This window comes from Planococcus citri, chromosome 2, assembly GCF_950023065.1.
Source record: "Planococcus citri chromosome 2, ihPlaCitr1.1, whole genome shotgun sequence".
NCBI lineage: Eukaryota > Metazoa > Arthropoda > Insecta > Hemiptera > Pseudococcidae > Planococcus > Planococcus citri.
Window position 1 is genome coordinate 2,271,083 of NC_088678.1, and position 13,786 is coordinate 2,284,868.

The 13,786-nt window shown below is 35.2% G+C and overlaps 1 protein-coding gene across 2 annotated transcripts in view; it reads left to right on the plus strand.

The window, feature by feature from the left end:
- LOC135833978 (acetylcholinesterase-like) overlaps positions 1-13,786 on the plus strand; it is a 93,639-nt gene that overhangs the window by 1,612 nt on the left and 78,241 nt on the right. The window lies entirely within an intron of this gene.

Sequence of the window (13,786 nt, forward strand, 5' to 3'; positions counted from 1 at the left end):
ATTTAGATATACCCGTAGGTACCTGAAAAACCCGAACGTAAAACTTTTCCCTCCTTTTTTTCTCTCCAGTTGTAATCGCCGCAAATAGCTATCCACCGCATTTGATATGCTAATGAAGATTTCGCAGGTTTTTTTCTCACGCTGCTTTTTTTGCCATATTTTTTATTATTAGAGGTTAAAATTTTAACGCGTTTATGCGATTCGAAATTCCAATGTTTCGTCGAAAAGTACTTACGAGAGGATAGAGGGTTAGGTGTGTGCGAATACAGAAGAAAGACCGGTAGAAGTGGTAAAAAAATGATTGGAAATTGAATTTTTTACAACCAAGGTTTTAATCACTTTTGTTGTAAACTGCAAAGCGTTAGGAAGTTTTGAATATCCATTCTCAAAATTTAGAACTTTGACAGGTTTTTTACGCCTAAATATCTCAAAAATGAAACCTTCTCGAAAAAAAAGCAATTATACGTACCAAAACTAATGGAAATTTAATTATATTCATCTTCGATTCCAATCATTTTTGTCGTAAAATCATTCACTCAGCTTATTCCTGAATCCCTCAAACTTTTGAGCATCCCATCTCAAATTTCAGAAATTGCAAGTTTTTGTGAATGTCCAAAAAGTGAAGCTGCCTACAAAAAAAAGTAATGGAGAAACAGATTGGAAATTTAGTTCTCTGCAACTTCGATTCTCATCATAATTTATTGTTGAAAACCTCTTCGTTCAACCTTTGGCACGATATTTGTATCTCGAAAATTAGGACATCTAGAAAAAAAATTAACACAACACAAAGATAGTTGGAAATTTAATCCTTTGTAAGTTTGCTTCTCATAATGTTTCTTGGAATATCCTTCATTCGGCCCCCAGAACGCCTGAAAATTTTGAGCATCTCTTCGTAAATTTTAGAATTTGCAGTGTTTTTTTTTTGTTAATGATCGAAAAATAAAATATTTTCAAAAAAGGATTTACACAAAGATGAAATCCTCTGGAAGTTCGGTTTTGATCATTTTTCTCGGAAAATTCTTCATTCAGCTTCCAGAACGCCTTGAAATTTTGGGAACCCCATCTCAAAGTTCAGAATTTCCATTTTTATGTAAATATGTCCAGAATGAAGCTGCCTAAAAAGAAATCAACGACTCGACGATAATTGGAAATTTATTTCGAAAAATTAAAAAATATAAACAGGTTAGATGAATAAATCAAATTTTGCAACTTTGGTTTTCATGATTTTTATCGTAAAATTCTTCGTTCAGATTCCAGGATACCTTAAAATTTTTAAAATCTCATTTCAATTGTCGAAATTTGCAGTTTTTTTTTGTGAATATTCAAAAAAATGAAGCCCCCTGAAAAAAAATAATGGTACAGAAATGATTGGAAATTAAGTTCTCTTTCACTTTGGTTCGCTCATGATTATTGTTCTGAACCCCTTCATTCATCTTCCAGAACCTCTCAAACTTTTGAGCATCTCATCTCAGAGTTTTGTTTATCTTTGGAAATACCTCAAAAATGACGCATCCTTGGGAAAAGAAAGTAATGATACCAAAATGATTGTATTATGTATCTTTGATTTTCGTCTTTTTGTCGTAAAAATATTCATCCAGCTTCCAGTCAAAATTTTAAGCATCCCAATCCAAATTTCAGAATTTTTTTTTTGAAATACAACAAATGAGGACATCTCGACTGAAACGTAATAATGAGCACTTCCTCAAACCTCTCAAACACCACTGCTGCGGTGTCAGTTGAAGCGAATAAAATTCTAAGTAAATACGTAAAACGACTCGATTCGATCTCTTTACACGTTGAACAAATAAAATTCGCTAAAAGCCCCAACCATATAATTAACATGGCAATGGCACTGGCATAGTAGATCATTGCGTATACGAGGTTTTGCCGCGTAGGTACCTACTACCTACCGAAAACAAAGCTTTGCGAGAAATGAAAATATGCGGGTACGTGTTTCTCCTCTGTTTACCTATGCAAACTTTTCCGAAAGTTGCACTATTATCTGTCGAGAGCTGAAATCGAAATCTTCAGTACCCACATATCTGACACCAAGCTCATGGTTTAGGTACACACATCCGTTTATTAATTTTCATCCTGTGTCTACCTACTGCATGGGTGGAGTGTTCGATTGTTCTAGTTTCTGCAGTCCATGTGTAGATGTGAGATGCTTATAGGTACCTAGAAGTAGGTATAGGTATGTGTGTTTCTCGTCAGGTGAAATACGTAGAGCTTCGGCTTGTGAGCGTTTTCAGATTAGTATCGCAAAGTTTTGGTTTTATCAACTCTATAGTATGAGTTGGCACTTATCTGATTAGCTCATTTGTCTTTCAAATCTGTTGTTTCAAATATTTGTTCAGCTAGAACATCTAACAAGCGTGACGATTGTTTGCTATGAATTTTATAAAGGTAGATATGTTGTACTAGCTCCATTCTGAACACCCTAATTTAGAAATATCATCATTCGACATTTCGCGAATGACTTCAGTGGACAAAAATATGCGAATAGGAAATTAAAATCAACTTTCTGAAACCGATTTTTTAGGTATTGAATGAATTTATTTAGTTTTTCGTAGATTCAGAATTTTTAAAAGATGGTCATTGAATTTTTTCTCATTCGATTTTTTTAAAATCAATTTTAAAGGGCTTTTTGTGAGGATATCAGCAGTGCTGTAGAGGAGGAGAAGTGTTTTTTTTTGTACTTGAAAAGGGGTCACCAGAAAAATTCCATTACATAAATTGAGGATTGCTAGGTAAGATTCTATTACACCTGACAATTTTTTTAATATTAGGTATTTTTTTTTCAAATAAGGGAAAAATTAAAATTTTTATTAATGAATTGGGGAGTTGATGAGTTGATTCCTAAGCATAGAGAATGGTCGAATTGATCCCCACCTCGTTTTCTCAAGTGAACGAATTGATTCGCTCGCTGTTTTTGGCAGTGCAGTGCAAATTAATATTGATTGCGGTGAAAATTCTTAAAAATATATCAATTTTTCGGTCAGCATTTTTTCAAACAAACCTACTCTCATTTCTGAGAACCCTCCTTCCTCGTCCGAATGATTTCCCAAGAATATTGGACCCGCAGTACAGGCCCTAAAAATTGGAATACAAAAGAAATGATGTACACCATACATGTAGGTACTTAGCTAAAAGATGAATTAATGAACATTTTCAAAAAAATGTTTAATTCTGCATCACTTTTTTTCAATTTTATAATACTTTTCGCAAAGAAACTCGCAGTGATATGAAGGGAGGGGGCGTGTTCTTTTTTTGAAAAGAGGATGATGATTTTTTTTAAACGTTACCAACGGGGTGGCTCCCGGCAGCCCAAAAAAATGATCGAACTTTGCTCTTACAAGGAAAGTATTCCAATTTCCAAAAAAAATCTATTGCTTTCTGCGCCAGGAGGAAATGCAGGCAACAGACTTTTGTTTAAATTATAAAATTCACACAAAGAAATCAAGTTCTTCTTACGTACGTTGTTTTGCGCCAGGATGAGACAATCTCGAGAATAGAAGTAGGTAGTTTCAAAAATTATTCAAAATGGTAAAGTTGAGTTTATGTTGTTTCTGCGCCAGGAGGCTACTGTGGACTCAAAAATTGTTCTAAACGGGCCAAGTTTGTTTAAATTGTTTCTGCGCGTCAGGAGGAAATTTTAAATTCACGAATATTCTTTGAAATGATCGATATTTGTACATGTGGTTTCTGCGCCAGGAGGAAATTATCGATTCAAAAATCACTTCAAAGGGGCCAAGTTTTGCTCGTGGCTTTCTTGCAGGAATCAGTCACACTATACATCCAGCTGTATAATATCCAAAATGACTGAGTAAAGTTTCTGTTATTTCTGCGTCAGGAGGCTACTTTAAATTCATGAATTAGATATTTTTGAAAAAGTCGATTTTCGCTCATGCGGTTTCTGCGCCAGGAGGCGCTTGTGGATTCAAAAATTATTCCAAAAAAGTAGGTTTTTGCTCATGTGGATTCTGCGTCAGGAAGCAATTTCAAATTCGTGAATAATCTTTGAAATGATCAATTCTTGCTCGTGTGGTTTCTGCGCCAGGAGACGCTTGTGGAATCAAAAGTTAGGTATTCTGAATAGGTAGATTTCTGTTCATGTGGCTTCTGCGCCAGGAGACCGTTTCAAATTCATAGATAATCTTTGAAATGATCAATTCTTGCTCACGCGGTTTCTGCGCCAGGAGGCATTTGCGGATTCAAAAATTATTCTAAAGAAGCCTAGTTTTGCTTCTGCTCTTTCTCCGCCAGGAAGCAGTCATATACCTATAGTTTCAAAAAAACATCCAGAATGGCCAAGTTGAACTTTAGTTGTTTCTGCGCCAGGAGGTGCTTGCGGATCCAAAAATTATTCTGAAAAAGTAAATTTCTGCTCATGCAGCTTCTGTGCCTGGAGACAGTTACAAATTCATAAATAATCTTTCGAATGATTGATCCTTGCTCATGCGGTTTCTGCGCCAGGAGACACTTGAGGATTCAAAAGTTATTCTGAAAAAGTGGATTTCTGTTCATGTGGCTTCTGCGCCAGGAGGCACTTATAGATTCAAAAATTATTCTGAAAAAGGCCAAGTTTGTTCATATTGTTTCTGCGCCAGGAGACAATTTCAAATTCGCAAATAATCTTTGAAATGATTGATTCTTGCTCATACGGTTTCTGCGCCAGGAGGCATTTGAGAATTCAAAAATCATTCCAAAAAGGTAGGTAGATCTTGTTCATGTGGTTTCTGCACCATCGGAGAATTGCAAATTAATGAATAATCTTTGAAGTGATTGACTGTTTGTTGCTCATGTGGTTTCTGCGCCAGGAGGCACAATTGTAGATTGAAAAATAATTCTAAAAAGGACTACTTTTGCTCCTGAATTTTCTGCGCCAGGAAGCAATTGTCTAATCAAAATTACTCTGAAGAGACCAAGCAAAAACCAATCACATGATAGATCCACTTTTATAGATCCATATCCAAAATGACTAACGAAAGCTTCTATTATTTCTGCGCCAGGAGGCTACTTCAAATTTATAAATTGTTTTCGGTTTTTGCTCATGTGGTTTCTGCGATTCTAGAGAAGCCCAGTTTTGCTCATGATTTCTCTGCGCCAGGAGGCAGTCATATACCTACTAATAGTTTCAAAAAACATCCAAAATGACCAAGTTGAGCTTCTGTTGTTTCTGCGCCAGGAGGCGATTTCAAGTTGATGATCTATTTTTAAAAAGGTAGGTTTTTGCGCATCTTGTTTCTGCGCCAGGAGGTAATTATGCAAAATAAAATTTCATTCAAGTTTCCAAAGATTATTCCGTAGTGCGAAAAAATGTGAGAGAAGGATCATGATCAAAATTCAGTAACGACCTGCATTGTTAATTCAAGGTCTCACAGAGCATTTTACTGCAGTACATGTTTCTGGAGGGGGGTAGGGGTTCAAAAATAGAGGGAAGTTTTGAAAAAAAATCCTGTTTTTTGGAACTAAGTCCCATCGAATTTGTTTTTAGGTAGGAAAAATGACCGTCGCTTCTTAATATTTATGTACCTACAAATTATTATTTTTTTGCTGAATCACTTAATTTGAGTTTTGAAAGTATTTTTTCCACATCAATTTTTTTTAGGAATACTTTGGAATTCAGTGGCGTCGATTTTTGATCATCATTGACAATTTCGAAAAATTGAGAAATACAACCGAAAGTTTACCAAATTGTTCTATTTTTTTTTTTTTTTTTTTTTATTGAATTGGCCATTGAGGTCAAAAAACAGGATCACTGCAATCTAAAAAATGTCTTCTGTTTCAGAAGCAGGTACCTGAGTTCAAAATGCAAAGAAAGCCATACCTACGAGTCTTTGGGCTTTTACGTAAATGTCTTATAATCTCTTACACAGATGCACACAGAAGTATGAGGTGCCCACTGCACAGGTCTAGCAAACCCGATGAAAAATTATACATAGTCGTCACGCTATCGCTACAAAAAGTAATACCCATTATGCAGTTTACCGTTTGGCCTCACACGAAGATAGTAGGTAGTCTGGTGCTGCAGCATAAAATGTCTAATTTTTGCTCGGTATACGTGGGTAATTTTTCTCAAAAACGGATTCGCTTTCTTATATGTAGTATTAAAACTGTGAGGAACGGTGCCTCGGTCGGAGCCCTGTCCCACACCGTGCTATAGCGTGCCGGCAGCCTTGTGCCTTGTTTAATATTCGTGATCGGCGTTGAAATATGAATAATAAAGGCCGGGCGAAATTTTCGCGTGAAATATCATCGCCGTTGTAAGGTTATTATGATAGCGTGTCTTCTCGCCGAACGCCGATTTACCCTTACTAGACTATTATCTTTTTCAGGTAAAATAATGATCGTTGTTTATACAATACGAATTGCAAATCCGTTTGTAGGGGCCGGGCGGGTTACTCCGCCGTCATCTGTCATTATTACGTGAGCTATATTTCAACTTGAAAATCATCTAACAACGGCGAAGGGTGAAATTCTACGTATACTACTCGTATACATATACCTATGGTACCTACACTATATAGGTGTGCGAAGTACGATGTATAGTACTCTCAGTCGTCGTAGTATGCTCGGTCTCGGTGTCGTAAATTTCATCTGCGTACAAATGAACACACCACACATACGAGCTTTTTCACATGTGCCAACTCTCCCCTTCCTATATATGGCTGGAGAAAATGGCAATGGTTATGCCGCATGTAGTATAGTATCTCATTCCATTTCTTTTGCGAATCGATAAGGTTACTTTGAAGTGAAATAAAATATACCTATGTATCTTATTAGGTACCTAAGAGTACTTTTGAAAAATAGTACCTAAAAAATAGGCGAAATGAATGCTTATACGAAGGAAGATGGTAGGTATAGTGAGAAGAGCACCAAACCAAAGCTGCATAAATCAGTTATGCACGACGTGTATAGATACGAGTGTGTAGTGTGTACTGGGTATACTCTGCTTGCGTTTAGGTAAAGATACACTGTACTCGTATTTCTGTAAAGGCATATTCGAGTAAACAAATTTTTTATTCGAGTGTTTGTATTCGTTAAATATTTGCTCGCCGCAAGATACACAGCGAATCGGTTGAAAAGATTCTTTTGCCCAAATTAAATGACTACATAGACTATACCATCGGTGGCTCGGTCGCCACCCGAATTCGACTCATAGTCAGCTCATTAATCATTTTCACTCGTACATTTTCAAATGAACGAAAACCAACGCCGGCGTGTTTATTTATATTCCTATGTATGCTTTGCGTTTCATGTGTACTCTTATACATTTATATACTCATATACTGTACTTTGTAGTATGCTCGTCGTCGTGTATTTCCTCACTTTCATTCTTTGAGGTAAAAAAATGTAACGGAAGAATTTAATCTACGTTTAGCGTCGAATCGATAATAGAATAATTAACCTAGTCTACCCGAAGTCCTGTGCCAAAAATTCAACTTTGCAGCCTTCATTGTGCTGAAATGAACCCACTAGTAATAATTTCCGAAGTGCGTGTAGTGTTCAAGTGTTCACAGTACCTACTTGACATTTTTGTTAATTTTTTTTTTTCTTGTATAAATATTAATACCTACCCTCGGGATTGAAATGTACAATATTTTGAAAAATTTGGTCCATTTAGGTTACGGAGAGGGTCGCAGTGGTGCCACCTGACCCTCTTGAAAATTGAAAAAATCGTGTGACATGATAATAAGATACGAGTATTATCACGAATCAAAAATCCATCAAAAATCCAAAAATGAATGTGTACGCCTAAAATTTTGGTTTTAATGCGGTTTTTAGGGCGTGTTTTTTCGATCCAGTTTATTTTGTTGTGCGGCAGGTGCGGACATGGTGGGTTGGAGACCCCTGGCAGATGCATCGAATGTGATCGTCAGACCCTTGCCCCCCCCATCTTTCTCCTACTGTTTTTTTTTTTTAGGTTCGGATACTTGAATGCGAGTTTGTACAATATTATTGTTTTTTTTTTTTAAATTTTGATTCACTTTTGCAAAAATAAGTCGATGTGACAAGAAAAAAATGAGAGTTTTTTTTTGGAGGGGACTGGAGAGGGAAACGGGGGGTTTCGACTGAAAATTTTCCGACTGGTACCTATGGAAAAAAATATCAATTTTGCCGAAAATATACATATATGAAGTGACAATTTTGTCAATTTGATATTGTACATATAATACTCACGTTAAGTTAGATTCATTGAGGAATTGTTATTTTCATGGATGTTTTTTTAGTTCAAAGATAAGAATTGACCTCAGCGAAGCAAGGTCAAAAGCTTTCAAAAATTCGAGTTTCGAGAGGTAAACATTTGTTTATTTCTTATGATCCAAAATCTTAGAATTTGAATGATGAGCTTTTAAAAATTTCAATTTTGAAAATTAAAAGTGAACAGACTCGAGTGAAGCGAGGGCAGGGCTCTTACTCAATTTTTCCCCCAAAGCAGTAATTTTGTATTTGAAAAATCTCGAAAAAGTAACCAAAAAGTGATTGAAAAGTAGAAAAAAAACTAAAAAGTGACAAAATGCGAGCAAAACATTTTAATACAGAAAAAAAATTGTAAAAATTGAAGCAAAATTTCGATAATTTTAGTAAAAATTAAGTTAATAATTTTTCGTAAAGTGAGGTTTTTTCACTTTGCAACTTATGGAAATCTTACCTAAAAAATCGAGTCTTTTCAACTGCGAAAAACCTAAAATTTTCAGCAATTAGGGAAGACTTTCGGGCAATTTTTCGGAAAACGTAAAACTACATACTACATACTTATTTACTAGGAATTTCTTGCAAAAAACCGAGAATTTTGACAATGTTTAGCGAAAAGCACGAATTTATATCTAGCAATTGTTTTCCAAAAAATTGTACTTTTTCGCAATCTTCGTTGAAAATAAGGCTATACATACCTACATATTTGGAAATTTTGACAAATTATATGTACTATCTACCATTTTTTTTTTCTAAGAAATGTACGCAAAAATTGAATTTTTTGGTTTAAAAAAATCAACTTCAGTAACCAGAACTGTAGAAAAAGTAACCAAAATGTTACTTTTAGTACCTCACTTTAATAATTCATTTGTAGTTACATATACTAGGTACTTAAAAATAGTCCGGCATATGACAATGGCAGTAATTGCACCCCCCCCCCCACCTATCCTCCGGGACAACTTTTTTCTTAAAGGGGACATCCTGAGGAACATTTTAAAGCAAAATTGCCCAAAAAGAAGTTGGCCTTACCTACTTACAAAATGGCGGCCATTTTGATTGACAGGTCCGTTTCAACATAGGACTTGCATGACAGTTTTCAAACATTACAAAGGTAAATCGAAAGATTATGCAAAAATTTATCACCTGTCCAAATTTCAAGTGCTAAAGTGCATTTTTTGATTTTTGATGAATTTTTGAAAATCGAATTTAGGCCAAAAAAGAGGGAAAAAATCAAAATTTTACCAAATTGACCAAGAACGCTGAAATTTGGGATATACCCTATTTTCGACATGCCAAATCGATTGGAAATGGTTTCAACCCGTTTTGAGCAGTACTGGAGCCTCCAGCAGATTTTTGAAACTCGAAATTACCACAAAATTCCATCAAATTGGAGTTGTAAAGCTGATATTTATTCTAAAAACTAATTTCAATACGCTACGAAGTACTGCAGGTGAATTTCAAGTCGTTTTGGATCCTCCAGCGACTTTTTGAAAATTCCTAAAGCCTCCAGCAGATTTTTGAAACTTTGAATTTTCACAAAATTTCATCAAATGGAGATGGAAAGCTGAAATTTACTCTACACTCCAATTTTAACACCCTCTGAAGACGACTTCAGGTGGGTTCAAGTCATTTTAGAGCCTCCAGTAGATTTTTGAAACTTGAAATTTCCCCAAAATTTCATCAAACCGAGATGGAGAGTCGAAATTCGTTCTACAAACCAATTTCAGTACGCTACGAAGTTGACTGCTGGTGGATTTCAAGTCGTTTTGGAGTCTCCAGCGACTTATTAAAAGGTTATAATTATTGCCCTTTTTTTGGAAAATTGAAATTTCCTAAAAGTAGGTGGAAGCTTTAAAACCATTTGAAACCACCATGTAGTCTGCGAAGTAAATTTCAGCTTGCCAACTCCATTTGATAAATTAATGTTGGGGAAATTTCAAGTTTCAAAAATCTACTGGAGGCTCCAGTAATTTTCAAAAAAGCCGCTGGAGGCTCTAAAATGACTTGAACACGCCTGAAGTCGTCTTCAGAGTGTATTAAAATTAGTTTGCAGAAGAAATTTTTACTCTCTATCTCAGTTTGATGAAATTTTGGGGAAATTTCAAATTTCAAAAATCTACTGGAGGCTCCAAGAATTTTCAAAAAAGTCGCTGGAGGCTCCAAAACGATTTGAAATTTACCTGCAGTACTTCGTAGAGTATTGAAATTAGTTTTTACAATAAATTTCAGCTTTACAACTCCATTTTTATGGAATTTTGTGGGAATTTCCAGTTTCAAAAATCTGCTGGAGGCTCCAGAACTGCTCAAAACGGGTTGAAACCGTTTCCAATCGATTTGGCATGTCGAAAATAGGGTATATCCCAAATTTCATCTTTCTTGGTCAATTTCGTAAAATTTCTATTTTTTCCCTCATTCAATTTTCAAAAATTCACCAAAAATCGAAAAACGTAAGGTAGAGTGGGGTAATTGCAAAGCACTTTTTGATTAGTGACACTTTGAGAGGGCGCTGTGAGAAGACTATTGCACGGATGAAGCTGAAATTTGTACCACATATACTTCGGGGGGTTCTCTATCAATGGTAAAATTTTGGTACAATTTGGTTCAGAAATCGTGGAGAAAATTGCAATTTGAAAATTTGAAAATCGACTTTTGCATTTACCCCGTGTTAGGGTAAATGCAAAAGTGGGCAATATTTTTTTATTTTTGTATTTTTTTGCATTTTCAACACACTCACTGTATTCTACGTGTCATTTGCTAACTTTTGATGTATTCGTGGTCTTGATTCGGTGAAAAATTCGATAAGTTTTCCACTTCCCAAAAAAAATTTTAGGGGAGTGAAAAAATGTTGAAAAATTATTTTTTTTAAAACTCGCTAAAATGAACAAAAAATCAACTGTTGGTCATTTCTGATGTTTTTTATGTAAAAAACTCGTCATAGAAATACATTTTTCGTCAAATATATCAGTAGAACATCAAAAAGGAGCAATAATTTAAAAATTCAGTAAAACTGTTAATCACTTCTCTAACGTGTAACTCATCATGTGACCGTGGAAGTTTATTTTTTTTGTTATTTTGAACCATTTTCAAGTTATTTGGAGCAAAAAAATATTTGTGGTAAGTGCAAAAATGAAAAAAAAAAATCGTTTTTGCAATTACCCCGAGTCGATTTTTTCTGGGGTAATTGCAAAAACGCAATTTACGGCCAAAATAAAAAAAAATTTCAAATTGCGATATCTTACCTTAAACTTTATTCCTTCATGACCCTAAATCGCGAAAATTCCAGATAAATCGACAGTTTTTTCTATTTCACATGCATTTTTTAAAAAAACACCTCTCACTTTACTTATGAGTGGTTTCAACATGCTTTGATAAAAGTGTTTGCTACTGAGCGACAATCTGAACCCCGCGAGGTGTGACCAGGAGAATATGTCGGTAAAGGTCGTTGCTTCGACACCCCCTAGTTGGCACAACCGGAAAATTGATATTTGTTTGCATGAGGTCACAATTTTGCAATTACCCCGTTTTTGCAATTACCCCACTCTACCTTACGTACTTTAGCAATTTAAATTTGGACAGGTGATAAATTTTTGCATGATCTTTCGATCTACCTTTATAAAGTTCGAAAAATTTCATGCAAGTCCTATGTTGAAACGCGAAATTTGCGACTTCGGCTGACCTGTCAATCAAAATGCCCCCATTTTATAAGTAAGGCCAACTTTTTTTTGGGCAAGTTTTTTTTCTTTTCCAATTATTGGACTCCTTAGTTTTGGTTCATTCTTTACCTTAAAATGTTCCTTAGGATGTCCCCTTTAGCAAAAAAGTTGTCTCGGAGGATCGGCGGGGGGTGCAATTACTCCTATTGTCGTATGCCGGACTAAAAGTGACCAAGCCCTGAGCTAAAAAATGCGTTTTTTGGCTTAAAATTTCTTCAAAAATTTGAATGATAGGTAGGTAGGTAGGTAGGTAAGTATACGCTCTAAAAATTCAATTTAAAAAAAAAATAGAAAATACAGGTGCCCAAATGGAGCGAGGGTAAAAGCATTCAAAAATTCGTGTTTTGAGAGATGAAAAATAATGTTTTTATGACAAATCTACAATTTTAAAACCTGAATATCGGGTAATTAAAAATTTCAGTTATGAAATACATACGTAGTTGAAAGAAAAGTGTAATAAAAACGGTCATTCGCGTATTTTCGAAGTATACTTAATTAAACGAATCAACGCAACGATAACAAAACGCTTTAATTAGAAAAAAGTTCAACAAATAGGTAAAAAAAAAAGATCGCATTATACATATGCACATCAAAACTAGATAACATACCTACGCTATATGCGCTACAGAAAATTACTCTTGCAATACATCCGATCACATCAAATGCATAAGATAAGAACCTATATAAGTGGGGGAAAAGATAAAATGTACCTAGAGTACTTTTGATACGAAAAGCAAACGGGCCCCAGCGAAGCGAGTGCAAAAGTTTGCAAAAATTCATATTTTTTGAGAGAGTGAAAATCATATATTTTTGGTTTTAACATGAGGCCCCTTGATGTTTCGAGGCCCCTGGCGATCACCAGTCAACGTAGGCCAGTCCGCCACTGAACAGCGAGTTTTTAAATATATACTACACCACACACTTATACCAGCAAGGACCCTCAACGTGATGCATATATACAGAACATAGTTTCTTAGATGATTATTTCACCAACAATTCACCACAAGAATGACGAAAATCTGTGTGGTGACTCTTTAGTGACTCTTTAGTGACATCTTCACCGCCGAGTCAGAAATCGATTACAGGTGGTCACTCAATGTGAGCATAATCTATTATAGACTGAGATAACGTAAAACTTCTGAGAAACACACTAAGAAATTACTTAGGTATGCCTATATGCGCTCAAATATCATCATTCGGCCGTACCAAAGGAGAAAGCTCAAAAATCAAAAAAGTGGGTTCAACAGCCAAATTTCCATGTTTTTAGGTACCAAATCCTTCGATCGAAAATTATTCACTCCATAGAACTCGATTTTGAAAAATTAATAAAATTTATGATATAGGTACAGGTACTATCATGCGATATTATCGGGTCATTTCACACGAATATTGTACCTAAGTACCTTTCACGATTGGCATATGCCATAATTTATCACCATTATGAGAAAAACGAAACGTTATAAGAGATAAGTATAAAAAAAGGGAAACGCCCGAATGAAAAAATACATATGTAGAAACAAAAACCTTTTCTACACGTGTTAGCGAAGTCATTAGATTATTTTATTTCGCGATCTTTACCAACAAAAAAATGAATCCATTTGGTGAACAATTTTGCTAAGTTTTTCCTCGATGAACGAGTATCGTACTAGGTACCACTTTTACCACAGTTGGTAGAAAAAATAAAAGTAAAAGAAAACAGTGAAGAAAAAAACGTTAGCAGGTACAGATGAGAAGAAAATCCTTTATTTATCCTGCTGGTAAAAGTTGGGTGAAAAAGTACAAGATCGTTGAAAAAGCTTGGCCGAATTCATTTCCATAATATTAAACATGGAACTCGTTTCATTTAGGTACCTAGCTACGCGTTTATGTAGGTA